A 17,971-nucleotide genomic window follows, 5' to 3' on the forward strand; every position below is an offset into this window, starting at 1 on the left:
GTGTGATGTGGTCCCTGTGTTGTGAAGTGGTTTTTCATCCCCTTTGTGATGTGGCCCCGTTGTTTTGAGGTGGTTTATCATCCCCTTTGTGATGTTTGCCCTGTGGTATGAGGTGTTTTCTCATCCCCCTTTTGATGTGGGCCCTGTGGTATGAGGTGTTTTCTCATCCCCCTTTTGATGTGGGCCCTGTGGCATGAGGTGGTTTCTCATCCACTCTGTGATGTTGGCCCTGTGGTGTGAGGTGGTTTCTAATCCCCTTTGTGATGTGGGCCCTGTGGTGTGAAGTGATTTCTCATCCTCTTTGTGATGTGGCACCTTCGTCGTGAGGTGTTTTCTCATCCACTTTGTGATGTGGGCCCTGTAGTTTGAGGTGGTTTTTCATCCCCTTTGTGATGTGGATCGTGTGGTGTGAGGTCGTTTCTCATCCCGTTTGTGATGTGGGCCCTGTTGTGTGAAGTATTTTCTCATCCCCTTTGTGATGTGGCCCCGTTGGTTTCTCATCTCATCATTGAGGTGGCTTGTCTTCCCCTTTGTGATGCTTGCCCTGTGGCATGGGGTGGTTTCTCATCTGCTTTGTGATGTGGGCCCTTTTGAGTGAGGTGCTTTGTTATCTTCTTTGTAATGTGGGCCCTGTGTTTTGAGGTGGTTTCTCATCCCCTTTGTGATGTGGGCCCTGTGGTGTGAGGTGGTTTCTTATCTCCTTTGTGTTGTGGGCCCTGTGGTGTGAGGTGGTTCCTCATCCCCGTTGTGATGCGGGCCCTGTGGTGTGAGTTTGTTTCTCCTCCCCTTTGTAATGGGGCCCTGTGGTGTGGTTTTGTTTCTCCTCCCCTTTGTAATGGGGCCCTGTGGTGTGATGTCGTTCCTCATTCCCTTTGTGATGTGGCCCCTTTGGTGTGAGGTGGTTTCTCATCCGCTTAGTGATGCGGGCTCTTTGGTGTGAGGTGGTTTCTCATCCCTTTTGTGATGAGGTCTCATTGGTGTGAAGTAGTTTCTTATCTGCTTTGTGATGTGGGCCCTTTGCTGTGAGGTGGTTTCTAATCCTCTTTGTAATGTGAGCCCTTTGGTGTAAAGTGATTTCTCATCCCCTTTGTGATGTGCGCCCTGAGGTTTGAGGTGGTTTCTCAACCCCTTTGTGATGTGGCCACTTTGGTGTGATGTGGTTTCTCATCCCTTTTGTGATGTGTACCTTGTGGTGTGAGGTGGTTTCTCAAGCCGTTTGTGATGTGGCTACTTTGGTGTGATGTGGTTTCTCTTCCTCTGTGTGATGTGTACCTTGTGGTGTGAGGTGGTTTCTCAACCCCTTTGTGATGTGACCACTTTGGTGTGATATGGTTTCTCATCCCCTTTGTGATGTGCGCCCTGTGGTGTGAGGTGTTTCCTCATCCGCTTTGTGATGTGTGCCCTGTGGTGTGACATGGTTTCTCAACCCTTTGGTGTGAGGTGGTTTATTATCCCCTTTGTGATGCAGACTCTTTCATGTGAAGTGGTTTCTCATCCCCTGACTGATGTGGCCCCTTTGCTGTGAGGTGGTTTCTCATCCCTTTGTGATGTGGGCCCTCTGGTTTGGGGTGGTTTCTCATCCCCTTTGTGATGTGGGCACTGTGGTGTGAGGTGGTTTCTCATCCCCTTTGTGATGTGGGCCCTGTGGTGTTAGGTGGTTACTCATTCCCTTTGTGATGTGGCCCTGTGTTATGAGGTGGTTTCTTATCCCCTGTGTCAAGAGGCCCTGTGGTGTGATGTCGTTCCTCATCCCCTTTGTGATGGGTGCTCTTTGGTGTGAGGTGGTTTCTCATCCCCTTTGTGATGTGGCCCCTTTGGTGTGAGGTGGTTTCTCATCCCCTTTGTGATGTGGCCCCGTTGGTTTGAGGTGGCTTGTCATCCCCTTTGTGATGCTTGCCCTGTGGCATGAGGTGTTTTCTCATCTGCTTTGTGATGTGGGCCCTTTTGAGTGAGGTGCTTTCTCATCCTCTTTTTAATGTGGGCCCTGTGTTGTGAGGTGGTTTCTCATCCCCTTTGTGATGTGGGCCCTGTGGTGTGAGGTGGTTTCTTATCTCCTTTGTGTTGTGTGCCCTGTGGTGTGAGGTCGTTCCTCATCCCCGTTGTCATGCGGGCCCTGTGTTGTGAGGGGGTTTCTCATCCCCTCTGTGATGTGGCCCCTTTGTTGTGAAGTGTTTTCTCATCTCCTTTGTGACGTGGCCCCTTTGGTGATAGGTGGTGTCTCATCCCTTGTGTGATGTGGGCACTGTGGTGTGGGGTGGTTCCTCATCCCCTTTGTGTTGTGGACCCTGTGGTGTGAGGTGGTTCCTCATCCCCTTTGTGATGCGGGCCCTGTGGTGTGAGGTGGTTTCTCATCCCCATTGTGATGCGGGCCCTGTGGTGTGAGGTGGTTCCTCATCCCCTTTGTGATGCGGGCCCTGTGGTGTGAGGTGGTTTCTCATCCCGTTTGTGATGTGGGCCCTGTGGTGTGAGGTGGTTTCTCATCCCCTTTGTGATTTGCACCCTTTTTTGTGAGGTGGTTTCTCATCCCCTTTGTGATGTGGGCCCTGTGGTCTGAGGTGGTTTCTCATCCCCTTTCTGATGGGGGCTCTTGGGTGTGAGGTGGTTTCTCATCCCCTTTATGAGGGGGGCTGTGTGGTGTGAGGTGGTTTCTCATCCCCTTTGTGATGTGGGCCCTGTGGTGTGAGGTGGTTTCTCATCCCCTTTGTGATGTGGCCCCTGTGGTGTGAGGTGGTTTCTCATCCCCTCTGTGATGTGGCCCCTTTGTTGTGAGGTGTTTTCTCATCTCCTTTGTGACGTGGCCCCTTTGTTGATAGGTGGTGTCTCATCCCTTGTGTGATGTGGGCCCTGTGGTGTGGGGTCCTTTTTCATCCCCTTTGTGATGTGGGCACTGTGGTGTGAGGTGGTTTCTCATCCCTTTTGTGATGTGGGCCCTGTGGTGTGAGGTGGTTTCTCATCCCCTTTGTGATGTGGGCCCTGTGGTGTGAGGTGTTTTCTCATCCCATTTTGTTGTGAGGTGTTTTCTCATCCCCTTTGTGATGTGGCCTCTTTTGTGTGAGGTGGTTTCTCATCACCTTTGTGATGTGGCCCCTTTGGTGTGAGGTGCTTTCTCATCCCCTTTGTCGTGTTGCCCCTTTTGTGTGAGGTGGTTTCTCATCCACTTTGTGATGTGGGCCCTGTGGTGTGAGGTGGTTTCTCATCCCCTTTGTGATGTGAGCCCTGTGGTTTGAGGTAGTTTCTCATCCACTTTGTGATGTGCCCTCTGTGTTGTGCGGTGGTTTCTCATTCCCCTTTGATGTGGGCCCTTTTATGTGAGGTAGTTTCTCATCCTCTTTGTGATGTTGGCCCTGTGGTCTGAGGTGGTTTCTCATCCACTTTGTGATGTGACCCCTATGGTGTGAGGTGGTTTCTTATCCCCTTTGTGATGTGTGGCCTCTGGTGTGAGGTGTTGTCTCATCCCCTTTGTGATGAAGGCTCTTTGGTGTGTGGTGGTTTCTCATCCCCTTTGTGATGTGGGGCTTGTGGTGTGAGGTGGTTTCTTATCCCCTTTGTGATGTGCGCCCTTTGGTCTGTGGTTGTTTTTCTTCCTGTTTTTGATGGCGGCTGTTTGGTGTGAGGTAGTTTTTCCTGCATTTTGTGATGTGTGCCCTTTTGTGTGAGGTGGTTTCTCATCCCCTGTTTGATGTGGTCCTTGTGATGTGAGGTGGTTTCTCATCCCCTTTGTGATGTGGGGCCTGTGGTGTGAGGTGGTTTCTCATCCCCTTTGTGATGTGGGCTCTTTGGTGTGAGGTGGTTTATCATAGTCTTTGTGATGAGGGCCCTGTGGTGTGAGGTGGTTTCTCATCCCCTTTGTGATGCTGGCCCTTTGGTGCGAGGTGGTTTCTCATCCCCTTTGTGATGTGGGCCGTGTGGTGTGAGGTGATTTCTCATTCCCTTTGTGATGTTGACCCTGTGGTTTGAGATGATTTCTCATCTATCCACATTCTTATTTATGCGTGTCTACTGTGTTATTACAAACAATATTGTAATTGTCTTCTTGTGTACATGTACAGTGAGGATTTGTTTGGAGGACATACCTAGAAGTTGAACAGCTATGTTGTTGGATACGCACGTCTTTAATTTAAACAGGTATTAGCAACTTGCATTTCAAAGGTTTTTATTTGTCTTTATTAATTTATGGGAACGTCTTATAGATTATGGATACTAGTTCTTTATTGTTTTATTTATTGTAAATATGTTCTCTAAGTCTGTGGCTTGTATTTGTCTTTATTATAAGACATCTTCATTTTTGAAAAATAACTTAGCTGCGAATAGAATGCCCTGTTGAGAGCTCTTTTTTCTCAGTATGTTCAGGATTTTTTTCCAAAAAATGCTGGCCGTCTACTCCAAGTCTCTATCTGATGCCCACCTCTGCTAAGCCAATGGGCTTCACCCATTTTGGGGGTCCTGAGGTCATAGGAGCCTCCTGAAATTCATATAACCTTCTGACTAGAAAATTTATAAAATGTTTCCTGTTAGTTTGAGAGATTGTGCATGCTCAGAAGCTCATCCATGGCCCCAGGTTAAGAAGACTTGTTAGAGGCCCTCCAAAGGTGGGAAGTCTTTCCTTGTGGGAGGCAGACCCTATCTTTCCATGTAGAATTTCGGCCCTATTCCCATTTCTAAGCTCCTACTCTGAGGAGCAGAGCACTGGACTGTGTGTGGGTTGGGTACTTCTTTTGTCCTTCCAGTCTGAGGAGTAGCTGAAAGAGTAAGGAGTGGCAAAAAGAAGAAATTGGTCTAAAGCAGAAGAGATGTGTAAAGGACAGTCCATGTAGAAATTGAAGTTGAAATGTAAGTTGCTAAGATGTTACTTATCCATCTGTGTAAACACTGGTGGCTAATGGTACATCTGTACCCACATGGTATACAATAAGAAGGGTGTTTGAATGGGCTTTCCAGTATGAATTATTTAGATGTCTCCACATTAAAGCAGACCTATTATAGAAGATTCTTGTTAACCAGGTATTGGGAAGCTGCAGGATAGCATTGTGTGGGATTAAAAGGAGGTTACAGAACTGAGCAGAGGGCTGTAATGGGGAGGTATTGGGGTCTTCATGGGCCATGAGACCACTCTTCATAGCCCAAAGGAGTGCAAAACCTTTGCACCAATTGGTCTCCTTCGCATGTTGAGTAGGATTATTAATAGGAGGGAGTCCCGGGGGGAATACACAACTACTTCTTCATCTTCAACAAACTTATTTGGCATTCTTCATGACTGAGGCCTTCACTGGGTGCTGGGATATAAAAATTCACCTTAGGAAAAGATTCATTCCCCATTCCCCCTCCCACATTGTTGCCACAGACAGTTAAGAACGTGTGGTTTTTCTCCTTACACCTTGCAAAAGGAATTGAGCTAAATTATAGCTTTCCATTTATAAAACAGTGGTAGTCTAAAGCTGCAGAGTGCAAAATTCAGAAATTGCCATAGTAACTCTGCTTTTCTCTGGAAGTAATTGAAAAAAGGCACTTTTTACAAAAATAGAATATTGACGTCTGTAAAGGAATTAATTTACTGACTGATAGAGGGGAAAGACAAAAGATGAGCCATTGAGCTGCATTTTAATGTGATTGTGATTATCCCCAGGGTGGCAAGCAGCTTAAACTTGTTCTTTTATTCTTGTAACAAAGAGCACATTTCAGCTTGGTTTGTGTATAGAAATAGTTTCCAGAATGATATAACGTAATAAGGAATTAGCACATTTGGTAAAACACTGAAAGGCTCACTTTGTTTCTTGCCATTATCAGTTTGACAAACGTTACAATTGCTTGCAAGATATTTAATCGCTGTTCATGATTAGCACAGCAGCAATACTAGAGGAATAGCTTGTGAGCATACTTTTAACAAGGAAATCTAGCCTTTCACAGGTGCCATCATGAGACCAAAGACACAAATATATGAAGGAAAAATGATTAGGTGAGCAAATAATAATTATGATAATCATGTCCTAAAAATACTATTTGGAGAGTTGATAGAATTTTGATGAAGGCTTATAAATGTGTGTATTTGTATATGTGTTGATATAAATATATGCCATATATATTTCAGGGCTTGTTCTCTGTGAATTTTCTTCCAGAGAATTACAATCATTCCAGGGGTAATTTGTTTTATTTCCAAATCAGGTCCCAGGTGGCTAAAGAGTAATCCAAATGAGTGAATCTCAGACAGTGAAATATTGGGTCCTGTGACGGGAATGGGGAGGGGAATTTGAGGATACGGCCCTCCCCAGAGACCAGCCAGATCATACCCCTGGTACGGTTGGTCTTAGGTGGGAGCAAGTGAGAATAATATGGTTCTCCCCTCAGGACTATTTTCTTTTTAACAAGAGAGGCAAATCCTTACACAAAAGGACTAGAACTCTAGGATAAAATCTCAAGCAAGATAACCTGCCATGGGAGTTCAGGATGGTGGGCGACTAGGAGCTGCCTCTAGCTCTACTTAGGATTTACATCTCTTATAATGTTTCTTATGCTCTGGAACAGTACATTTATGTATCTGCTTTCCCTACTAGATTATGAACTCATGGAAGGAAGGATAGTGTCTTAATTATCTCTGGAGTTATAGGCCTAGCACAGTGCCTGAAATAGAGAGAAGGGGAAATAAATGCCTGAATGATTAACTTATTAAATGAATGAATCCACTGAGGCAGGCTCATGTCCCATTTTCTAGGACCATCCTTGTTCCCTGGACATTGCCAATGGCTTGGCTGACATAACAGTTACCTTCAGTGCTACTGTGACCCTTAAAATAACTTTCCAGTAAGTTTCTTTTTTCTTAAAAAAAAAAAAAGAAAGGAAAAGGGAAAATATTCACTGAATGCTTATGGTAAGCCAGGCATTGAGCTGAGCACTTTACATATTATTATGTACATTTAATCCTTCAAAACCCTTGCAGAGTAGGTGCTATTAATATGCCCACTTTTTAGAGAAGGAAACTGAGACTCAGAAAGGTTAGCTAAGATTTCATGACTAACAAGTATTAGGGCCAGAATTTGCAACCAAGCAGTTTAGCTTCCATTTCTTTTCCTTTGTTCCCAGGACACTGAGTATAGATGGAAATGAGCTCAATTCTGGGATTCCAGAAATAAGGGTAAAAAGCTTTTTAGTGTGGGAGAGGCTAGTAAGGAAAAAAGGTACATCCCTAGATCACAGGAAGAATTATCTAGGGTCTTTGATGAGATCTAAAAGCCTAGGAAGCATCTCCTGAATATCAAAAAACATTTGTGCTTGCCTTGTTAGGATGAGATTATAAAATCTCGGTGTGGCAAAAGTCTTGAATACTCTCAGTGGTATGGCATGCACTAATAAGAGGACTCACTGTTGTGTTGCGTTTGCAGTTTTTTAAAGCACTTTCATACCTTGTTTCATCTGATTCAACCCCCTCTGAAGTATGGAGTGCATAGAGCTGGTCAGTATCCCAGTTCCCTTTGTCTGGGCACAGGGTCAGATTGCATTCACCTACGCCTTTGAAATTGTGTCTGACCATGTGAGTTGCTTTGGCCAAGGAAATGTGAGTGGAGGGTAACACATGACATTTCTGGGTGGAAGCCTTTGAAAAGCGAGTTACATGTTCTCTTTCCCCTGACACTCGGATGGACAGTGTTCTTGATAGTGTGCCTTGTCAGCTAGAGGACCGATATGGGTATGGCCTATATTAAAAGAATGGAGTCATAATCTGCATGTAAGCACCTCCCTTACTTCCTACCATACTAGGTGGCTTAGGGCCACAAGAGAAGACTCATTTCCAACCCTCAATCTAAGGATATGTCATTTTCTAAATCCTTACCATATGGCATATCTTATGCCAACCCCTGCCCGCCAACCATGTCCCTCTGGGGAGTAGTAATGCAGAAGGTGCTGGTGTCCCTGGGAGGTTGGTAACAAGGACACTTGGTGGCTGGGCCAGAGTGGCAGAATAAGGGACTTAGTGCTACAGATGTGAGAATACCTCTTTCTCCTCTTCTATTCACCTTTGGGGTTTAAAAAGTAGAGGGTCAAGCACTATAGGAAACAATAAGAATGACAAGATTGAAACCAATTCTTGCTGGCTTTTCATCCTGGCGCATCTAGTCGGCAACCAACTTCAACTAGTGCTCATAAAACAAAAGTGAGGTGGACATCAGGGTATTCTTTTGCCTTTTGAAATTCAGCACCTTACATCTTAAATGACTTATTTGGTAAGACTTAAGAGTTAGGGTTTGTTTTTGTTTTTATAGTCCTCCATCTCAAAACTAGCTAAGAGTGAAGATGCACCAGATTTCCACATGTGACATCTCTTGGAGATTCAACACGAATCTGGAGAAGAGGTGCTGAATTACAAAGAGAGGGTTTCTTCAGTTAGTTGATGTACCGTGGTGGGTGCTGGCATGCAGGCACATCAGACTCTTGCAGGCTACATCTGTGCAGGCGGCCTGTGGAGAAGACATCTCAGCCTAGGAAAGATGCTCCATCAGACAGGGGAGCTGGAATCAACTGGATGGCAATGAGAGTAATTTCCCTGAATGTTAAACCAATCTTCTTGTCAGTGTGTGGTGATCCCTTCCTCAGCTGAACTGGAAAGACCACAGGACCCTTAATTATCTACACCAGCTGCTCAACCAGGTTTTATTTTGGGGACTGAAGACCTAGGAAAAAGCATCCTAGTTGACTAATGAAGATATCCTAGACTTGAATAAATTACTTAGTCCTAATAACATATTAGGGTGTCGAATTTGGGGATGTTGATATTTTAGGTTACTTTATACATCAAGTGATTTATCTGAAGTTTGAGGGAATCATAGTCCCTCAAACTGAATTGATAATGGTTATAGATTATCCTATTTTTGGATACTTCTGGGTACAAAACACAGTCCAATTAAGGTGGAATGTTACTAAGAAATTTTTCTGCATTCAAACTCTTCTGCTAAACTCAATTTACGCTTAAAATGATCAGAAGGGGAAAGAGGCAGAATCCTTTAAGGAGAATGCCCTTCGCCAGAATCCCGGCTTCCATCAAGAAACAAAACAGCAGTTGGGAGTTGCTGAGGTGGTTCAATGACTAATCTTCAATAGTCTACTTGCTATAACAAATGATAGTTATCATGAGCAATTGTTTCCTGATTGTGTGGTACAGAGTCACGTGGCAGGTGATGGTGGGGACACACCAACCCAGTATTTCAGGGCCTTTTTGTGTGTCAGGGTCTGTGACACACAAAAGAGGAGAAAGCCTATAGGAAACAAGCAACATAGAACTGCCACTTAGGCTGAGTGGAAGCAGGAGCCTGAATTTTCCCTCTCAGGCACTGGCTAGATAATTAGAGCCAGCAGCAGGAGGCAAATTAAAGCCTTACTGGGAAATTCTAAACAGGTAGGTGTTTGTGAGCTTTGGATACTTCTCTGAAGCCTTGAAGCAAGACTCAAGTGTGGGAGCAGGCATCAGCAAGTCTTCCCACCAAGCTGGATGTGTCCTTCAGCAGCTCTGAAAATTCCTCTAACCCACAACGCTGCCATAGAGAATGAGATCGACGAGTCTTCTGATTTTAAAAAAGGAATAGGCACAATGAGGAATAACAGTTGAAGCTGAAATTGTGTGAATAGAATTCTTATTTTGTATGTGGTCTTGTATTTCTTTAACTCTTACTCCACCTGGTATTTTCTCTTAGAGTTAATATATGAATGTTAGTTAACATGATTATGAAGAGTTTTAAATGGAAAAAAAAATTATATGGAATGGAAATACTTATTTTAAATAAAAACAGAATTAGTTATCTGTTTTCCACAATTTAAATGAGCTAGCTGTGTTTGGGACTGTGTAATCTCAATCAATAGTACTTCCCATTGTGGGAACAGCCCCAATTTCAACATGGGATTTCAAAGGGACTAACTTAACTAGTTCTTACAGCAGTGGTTCCCAAACTTCTTCCTGCCTCCAAACTCCTGAGAGGTGTAACATATACTACTACTAAAAGGAGGGACTTTCCGTAGTTGTGAAGTTCATCCTAGTAAAAGCCCATGACAGGGGTAGGGGAAAGGGTATTATCTGGAGAGCATGAAGCGTGTTTCGTTTTAAATTTTTCACTCTCTCTCAATGAGATCACTGCTTTAGAGAATGGGTCCTAGTTAATCTCTCAGATGTTGAGCATTTTTTAGGAGAAAGAGCTAAAATGGAGAGGTATTGACTATGAGGCAAGGATGAAGGCAGCTTTGGTGTCATGATGCAATTACAAAAAGCAGATAGTTTGACCCAATGCTAAACCTTTTTGATCACTTTATTGTTTGATTGGTTTTTCTATTATAAAAGGACTATGATTAGGTCCTTGTTATAAAAAGATTGTGAGATACTAAGTACTGTAAATCTCTCTATTAGAGGTAGCTCCTGACTACAGCTTGGTTTATATAATCTCAGACATTTTCTGTTTTCTCTTGTATGTATGTATGTATTTATGTGTTTGTGCACCCCTAGATTTTTCTTGTGCACATACTAATATATATTTATATACACACACACTTTTGTAAGTTTGCTTTTTCACCAAAATATGATCATACCATTTGTATTTTACTAACTTTTTTTTTTTTCACTTAGCAATTTCATCAAAGGTATCTTTCCTTGTCAGGTCTTATATAGACCAACCTATTCTTTAAAATGGCTCTGTTGTGTCCTGTAGTACAGAAGTTTTATAATGTATTTAACTTTTCCCTTAGAGATGAATATTTTGGATGTTTCTCTTTTTTGTTGCTCTTATAGACAGTGCCTCCGTGAATATCATTGTGTAGATATTTGTGTATCTGTGCATTTCTGTGGGATAGTTAGTAAAAAGTGGAACCTGTGAGTCAAAAGATATATTTATTTTTAATATTAACACATATGACCGAGTTGTTCTAAAAGATGGCTGTGTCCATTTATATTTTCCTCCAACAGTGTGAGAATACCCATCTCTTTGCATTTTATTAACACTGGATATTCTCAGTCTTCAAAATTCTTATCAACATGGTAGGTAAAATTATATCTTACTTTCATTACTCTGGTTATTGGTAGATTTGAACATATTTCTGTATGTTTTTGGCCATTTGCACTCCATCTAAGTGAATTGCTTGTTGATGTTTTTCATCCATTTTTCTACTGGGGTTTTTATATATTCTTAGGAATTTGTAGATGCTTATATTATGGCTCTTAACCCTTTGACTGTTATGTGTCGCAGGTACTTTTTTCCAAGTTTTCTTTTGGCTTTCTGATTTTGTTTAATGTATTTTTTCTGTGCAGAATTTGAAATTTTAATGTAATTAAATCTGACAACTTTTCCATTGATGGCTCTTGAATTTTATATCATGCTCATGAAGCTCTTTCCTATCTCAAGATTTTAAAAGTATTCTTTATGTTATCATTTGAGGTCATGTATTTAGATAATAGAAATATTTAGATTTTTAGTTATTTAGATTTTTAGTCCATCTGGAACTTATTTTATGATTAATTCAAGTAAGGATATAATTAGATTTATTAAAATGTGAATAACCTATTGTCCTAATACCATAGGACATATCCTCCATTCTCTACCATTGTTAAGGATAGTTCATCCTTTTCCAGTGAAATGTCTATTTATCCCACACTGAAATATCACATATATATGGGTCTGTTTCTGCCCTTTCTATTCTGTTCCGTGTTTAAAACAGTACCATACTGTTTTAATTACTTTACAGTACATTTTTTTAGCTGGCAGGGTGAATCCTCACTTTTTTTCCAATATATTTCTGGCTGTTTTCCCACATTTACTCTTCCAGAGGCTATTCACAGTAGAATGTGGCAATGATAATGTCAGAGGCAGTTTCCTTCAGACTAGAACTGAAGATTATTTAGTCCTGGTCCAACCCTTGTACTTCTCGTTTCCTAACCTTGACACCAAGCATTATATCAAGACTTTAGTAATAATGGGGGGAAAGAGATACAGACTTCCCTCTGTCTGCTAATTAATACCTTCCTAGGAGACTTTCCCCTTGCCCATCACTCAAGTAGTCCCAGCCCTGAGATCCTGTAAGCTTTTGTTCCATATATTTATTGTTGCGTAACAAATTACCCCAAACCTTCGTGGGTTAAAACAACAAACATTTTATTACATTTCATGGTTTTGGGGCTAGGAATTTGAGCAGAGTTCAGTTGAGTGATTCTTTTATTTCACATGACATAACCTGGGGTTACCCAGTGATATTCTGCTGGTAACTGGTCCAGTCTGCAGGGTCCAAGATGGCTTCACTTGCATGCCTTGTGCCTTGGTGGGAATGTCTGGAAGCCTGGGCTCAGTTGAACCCCTTTCCTTATGCATGTGGTCTCTGCAGCAGGGAAGTTATCTGCATGGCTGTTCAAGGCTCTACGAGCAAGTGTTTCAAGAGACGGGAGGTGAAGGCTGCCATTCTTTTAAGGTCTGGTTTCCCAAACTGGCACTACATCACTTTTGCAAGAGTCTGTTGATCAAAGTAGTCACAGAGCTGGCCCAGATTCAAGGGGTGAGGGCATGGATCCCACTTATTAATAGGGGCATAGACCCCACCTCTCAGTGGGAAGAGTATCACAAAACATTTGCATATGGCAGTTTCTAATGACTTATTTTGGGCATGCTTCCACAGCATTTAGAACTTCCAAGTCAGAGCCATGTGAAGCCTTTCTTCATTATTTTATGAACTCCATGGGTGTACATACACAGTTTATGTGTGTGTGTGTGTGTGTGTGTGTGTGTGTGTGTGTGTGTGGTGGGGAAGTTCAAACTCAAACAGTCTAACCTTGGAAATACTGGCCATTAGTTTGGCTTGTGATTTTCAAAATGTCCTTGTCAAGTAGAGTTCAGTTGGCTGGAGCACTGCATTCATGACCCCAAGGCCAGGGATGTGGTCCTCATGTGATATGGGAGGACTTCTGCAGTTCTGACCCCACATTAGCCCATCCGCCATTACATGTCTGGATGCCAAGTGACAGCATGGACAGATGACCATTTGGGGGAAAACAAATCCAGGTTCTTCTCTAGTTGGGTCTGTGATGTCATCTTAGTACATGAAGAGTCATTAGGTACCCACGTACATTTTGTACATTTGAATAATCTATTAAAAAAACTGTTTTTCAATTATTATGTTTATTGTTTTTTGCAAGTAGCTCTGTGTGTTCTCAGGCAAATGGAAATGGGGAAAACATTTCTTTTACACTCATTCATTCACAGGTGATATAATCTTTCTTCCATTTTAAAATCCCTGTGATTTACCAGGTCTTTTATTTTAGGTTGATCACAACATTCTCTGCTTTTCTCTTGACCAGTGACTTGAAAAGGCATATGTACTTTCACTACAGAATAGGGTGCTCAGAAACAGGTGGTGAATTACGCCTTTAATGTGAGAAAATTAAAATGATCTGTTCAGGGAGTCAGTTTTCTTCCCAATGTACCTTTCTTCCTATTATCAATATGATAGAGAATTCATTGCGTATCAGTGGCATGTATGACTCTAAAGCTGTCAAATCCCATTAATTTAGGCTTCCCATCCCCCTACATGGCCTTGAATTGTGAGGGCAAGACACTTTGTGTCACAGGTGGAGGGAATGGTTTGTCTCAACTGAAAATGGGAAGTCATTTTTTTATGTGCCTGCTCTGGCTCACAATGAGTACTCGATAAATATTTATTGAGTGAATGGCTAGGGCAGTGATTTAAATGTACTGGCCTCCTATTTCCAGTCTTTTGTTTGCCCTGTTGAACCCCATTGTCTCAGAACATACAGTGATAATAGACTATTCTCAGTTTCTGAGAAAATGTGAATGTTCTATTCCAGCAACATTGCAAGGGGATGCTGTAATTGCTGTACGCGGTGCCCTGTGGAGGCCTTTCTGGCATTCAGAAACCTGAAAGCAAAAGTCAAAGAAATCATTGTCTCCTGTAATTATTTTTGTAGCCATGTTGCTGAGGGTAAGGCATGGACATTTCCCTTCTCTGTGTCTGCACAAAGGCACCTCCCTGGGCCTGGTGGGAATAGATCTCACTCTCCCACCAATATTTACAACAGTGGATGTACAGAAATCACTGCTCCCGCAACAATCTTGACTTGTGTAGGGATCATGCTTCCTTCTCCTTGATCGCAGACAGGATCTTTAGTGCTGGGCATACTCTGGGTGTATGTCGGTCTCTGGGCTTCAGAGTCCAAGGGGCTGGGTTCAGACACTCATGTTGATTTCATTTCTCATCCTTCTCTCAAGAATCCTTTTATTCCTTGAAGTATGAAAAATACCATCTTAGTTCTGTATTATGGTTAATGACCCCTTCTCACATTCCTACAGACCTTTCCCAATTAGGCTATCACACTCCTCCCTTCCCCAGCCTTCAAGAAAGACAACACCAAAAGCCACCCAAACAAGCTTGTTCTTTTAGAAGGGACCACAAATTCAAATATAGTCAGAGGCCACATCTAGCCATGAAAGTCTTTTCTAGCAATGAAAGTCCTAGATGGCATCTTCTTCCAATAGAAGGCTGTTTTGTCTACATTGAAAATCTGTTGTTTGATGTTTCCACCTTCATTAATTATCTTAGCTGGATCTTCTGGATAACTTGCTACAGCTTCTACACCAGCACTTGCTGTTTCACCCTGCACTTTTGTGTTACAGAGATGGCTGCTTTTCTTAAACCTTATGAACCAACCTCTGCTAGCTTCAAACTTTTCTTCTGCAGCTTCCTCACCTCTCTCAGCCTTCATAAAATTGGAGACTTAAGTCCTTGCTCTGGCTCAGGCTTTGGCTTAAGGGAATGTTGTGGCTGGTTTGATCTTTTATTCAAACCACTCAGACTTTCTCCATATCAGCAATAGGGTTGTTTCAATTTCTTATCATTCGTGTGTTCACTGCAGTAGCACTCCTAATTTCCTTCAAGAACTTTTCCTTTGCATTCATAACCTGGCTAACTGTTTGGCACAAGAGGCCTAGCCTTTGGCCTGTCTCAACTTTCCACATGCCTTCCTCACTAAGCTTAATCATTTCTAGCTTTTCATTTAGAGCGAGAGATGTGCAACTCTTCCTTTAACTTGAACACGTAGAGGCCATTATAGGGTTGTTAATTGGCCTAATCTCAATATTGTCGTGTCTCAGGGAATAGGGAGGCCCAAGGAGAGGTAGAGAATGGTTGGTGGAGCAGTCAGAACATACACAGAATTTACAGATCGAGTTCGTCATCTTATGTGGGCGCGGTTCATGATGCCTGAAAACAATTACAGTAGTAACATCAAAGATCACTGATCACAGATCACCATAACAAGCAGGGTAATAATGAAAAAGCTTGAAATATTGCGAAAATTACCAAAATGTGACACAGAGACACGAAGTGAGCAAATGCCGTTGGAAAAGCACAGAGTTGCCACAAACCTTCAATTTGTAAAAAAAAAAAAAAAAAAAATTCAGTATCTGCAAAGTGCAATAAAATGAGGTATGCCTGTAGATTCCAATTTCTTCACATCCCCTCTAACACTTCTTATTTTCCATTTTAAAAATACAGCCATCCTAGTGGGTCTGAAGTGGTACCTAATTGTGCTTTTGACTTGCATTTTCCAAATGACTAATGATGTTGAACATATTTTCATGTGGTTGTTGGCCATTTGTATATTTTCTCTGGGAAAATGTCTATTCAAGTTCTTTGCCTATTTTTTAAGTTAACTGTTTATCTTTTTATTGTTGAGTAGTAAGAGTTTTTTTTTAAAATACATTCTGGATACTAGGTCCTTATCTGATATATGATTTGGAAATATTTCTTCCCATTCTGTGGGTTGTGTTTTTACTTTCTTGATGGTGTCCTATGAAGCACAATTCATCTTTTTTTTCCTTTTGTTGCTTGTGCTTGTAGTATCATATCTAAGAATCCATTGCCAAATCCAAGGTCATGAATATTTACTCCTTTGTTCTGTTCTAAGAGTTCTCTGGTTTTAGCTGTTAAATTTAGATTGTGCATTCATTTGAGTTAATTTTTGTATTTGGTGTGAGTTCTGGGTCAGTACTTTTGCATGTGGAAATCCAGTTGTCCCAGCATCACTTGTTGAAGAGACTGTTTTTTTCCCCATTAAATGGTCTTGGCATCCTTGTTGAAAATCAATCAGCCATAGATGTATGGGTTTATTTCTGGATTCTCAATTCTATTTCTTTTGTCTATATATCTGTCCTTATGCCAGTACCACACTGTTTTGATTACCATTGCTTTGTAGTAAGTTTCGAAGTTTGGAAGTGTGAGTCCTCTAACTTTGTTCTTATTTTTCAATATTGTTTTGGCACAGGATTATCTTCTCTTGTACCTAAGGCTGTCTCATTCCTTTGCATACCTTCTTCTCCATCGTTTCCATCACTCACATAATAAGTATCCTAAGATGCACATTTCTTTAGGTGTTCATTTTTTTCACTGTCACAGATGTTTCTGGGGAGTAGAGTTTGCTGTGATTTCATGATACTAATTACCTCTGTACGTGGTCTGGGATAGGATGAAATGATAGCAGGGAGCCAAAAATTCGACACAGCATCCTTCTCTGACCCATCCAGCTGGGACACCCAGACAGCATTTTGTAGTGGTCCATTTACTTATCTGTGATTAATCTGTAAGCAGTTAGAGTGCAAGGACGGCACCTCTGATATTTAATGACCCCTTGCCTTCAGTAGGAGCTTACTATGCCTGTTTAGTATATTACTGAACAAAGAAATCCCTGACCAAATGTGGGTAAATGTTGTCTCACATCTAGGGAAGGGTTCCAACCTCAGTGACAAAGGAATTGCTTCTGGTGGTTAGTAAACCAGTTTTTAAATTGTGATCTAATTTTGATCTAAACCAATAGACAAAATGCCATCAAAGCAAACCCTGCATGGAAGGCTGGTGGGAAGGAGAGGAAATGCTTATTGGCAATTAGCTAAGCATACGGGAGACTTTTCTGAATATTTTACTTGGCAGCTCCATGTGGTCCATGCAGACCACTGAGCTAACCACCTTTCCTGGAGTTTAGAGGCCTGTTGAGATCACTGCCATCTGTTAGCCAGGGAAATCATGCCTACCTGCAATTTGGGGGCCATGTTTACCTACTATTATTGTCTGAATTCTAGTTATATTTAAAGCTGTCAAGTTCCCCAGTGCCTTATGTGGTGTGGGGATTTTATACCCACATATCTGCAAATGTATGTAAACTATACATGGAGGTGCTCTCTATATTTAATTTGTGATGTAACCATGGTGTTTATTTTCTTAACCACTATGGAATTGCAGGACCTAGACAACTGGGTATCTATTTTTAGAAAGACAAATAAACATATTAGCATTGCCCCCTCCACTGTTCCCATTAATTGACATTCTTGCTTCCCAAATTTGTAGTTTTAAAATTATAATAGAAACAAAATATTGCATAATATTTTATAAATTAAAAATAAAATCTCTACTGTGCTTCTGCATCCTTAATGCCCAATTTGATCTGCCTACTTGCTTTGACATGCCATTTCAGTCACGGGAATGATTGGGTAAAATACCATAGACATATTGCATTTAGCCTGGAGGGTGACCATTAGCAAGTGAAGAGGTATTTGTCTTTTCCCTCCTTCCCCCTTAACCACAGTTTTTAGTGATCCAGAGTTATCTGTTCTTATCCAAAGGAAGCTGGAAACAAAATGAGAATAAATAGTTCTTGGTCAGGCTCTAAATGAAACCTCACACCTGCTCATTTGGCCTATAACCTGCAACTTGCACACACTCCAGTGTGTCAGGAAAAAGGTCAGATGTGGGCCAGCTGCTCCAAAGCAGGATATTTTTTGTTTTTTTTTAAATCATTTTCTTATTTATTTTTATGAGTAGGAGGCTAAGGTATAATTCTCTTAAGAGATACTCCAAGCAGATTAAGGAAGACTTACAAGGTCTCCTGTAGTCTGAGGAATGTATGACAATTCTTATACCTTGACTTCTGGAGACCCAGGTTTGTTGGAGG

At 41.7% G+C, this 17,971-nt stretch overlaps 1 protein-coding gene and 1 long non-coding RNA gene across 2 annotated transcripts in view; both read left to right on the forward strand.

The window, feature by feature from the left end:
• The window catches only part of MYO3B (myosin IIIB), a 375,922-nt gene that overhangs the window by 72,273 nt on the left and 285,678 nt on the right, over nucleotides 1–17,971 (forward strand).
• LOC118898189 lies at nucleotides 2,916–3,789 on the forward strand. Its single transcript, XR_005020632.1, has 3 exons — nucleotides 2,916–2,942; nucleotides 3,314–3,356; nucleotides 3,744–3,789. It is a non-coding gene; the product is annotated as an uncharacterized LOC118898189 (long non-coding RNA).

The sequence above is a fragment of the Balaenoptera musculus genome, chromosome 7 (genome assembly GCF_009873245.2).
Source record: "Balaenoptera musculus isolate JJ_BM4_2016_0621 chromosome 7, mBalMus1.pri.v3, whole genome shotgun sequence".
In the NCBI taxonomy this organism is placed as follows: Eukaryota; Metazoa; Chordata; class Mammalia; order Artiodactyla; family Balaenopteridae; genus Balaenoptera; species Balaenoptera musculus.